The sequence below is a fragment of the Tupaia chinensis genome, unplaced genomic scaffold (assembly GCF_000334495.1).
Source record: "Tupaia chinensis unplaced genomic scaffold, TupChi_1.0 Scaffold000300_1, whole genome shotgun sequence".
Lineage (NCBI taxonomy): Eukaryota > Metazoa > Chordata > Mammalia > Scandentia > Tupaiidae > Tupaia > Tupaia belangeri.
Genome location: NW_006159790.1, coordinates 243170 through 243879, shown reverse-complemented (window position 1 = coordinate 243879; position 710 = coordinate 243170).

Below are 710 nucleotides of genomic sequence, written 5' to 3'. Positions count from 1 at the left end.
AAGATTTAATGCTGAGTGAAGCAAGCCAGGCTATGAAGGAGAAACACTGTATGTCCCCACTTAATATATACTGAATGTTCACACTCTATAACTGAAACAGATGGGCTATAGGATGTACAAACACAAGAGATGGATGTGAATGCCAGATGTGGTGTGTGTGGAGGAGTGGGGCCTGGGGAAAAACATTTGGAGGAGGGATATCAAGACAGCATTGTTGAGACAGGGAGGTAGTGTTGTTATAGCTTGATCAACTTGTCAGGGGAGAAATGTTCACATATTGGAATGATCACCTTGTAAGATAAATAATGTGATTGAATGTATTAAAAAATGAAAATAAAAAAAGAAATTGTGAATATTTCAGATATCAGAGTGGAAAAGTGAGATATTTAAATTGTATAGAGATGGTGAAATATTGTTTTTCTTGTTTTATTTACATTTCAAAACTGTATGTATTTTCAGTTTACAAAATGAATCTTCCTAACATGACTACATTGACCATTATAAGTCCAGTCAAATATATTATCATAATAGCATCCTTAACATGTAATTTTACACTTTTGAGTCTGTTAATTTTTTTTTTCATGGAAGTTCTAGGAGATAATCGAGTGGAATCTAATCTGATTTTCACCATTTCTGCCTCTGGTGCTACATTGTGCCAGGTGAACAAGTAAAATTCTGCACTTTCAGCACTTCTTCAGTATCAGGATCAC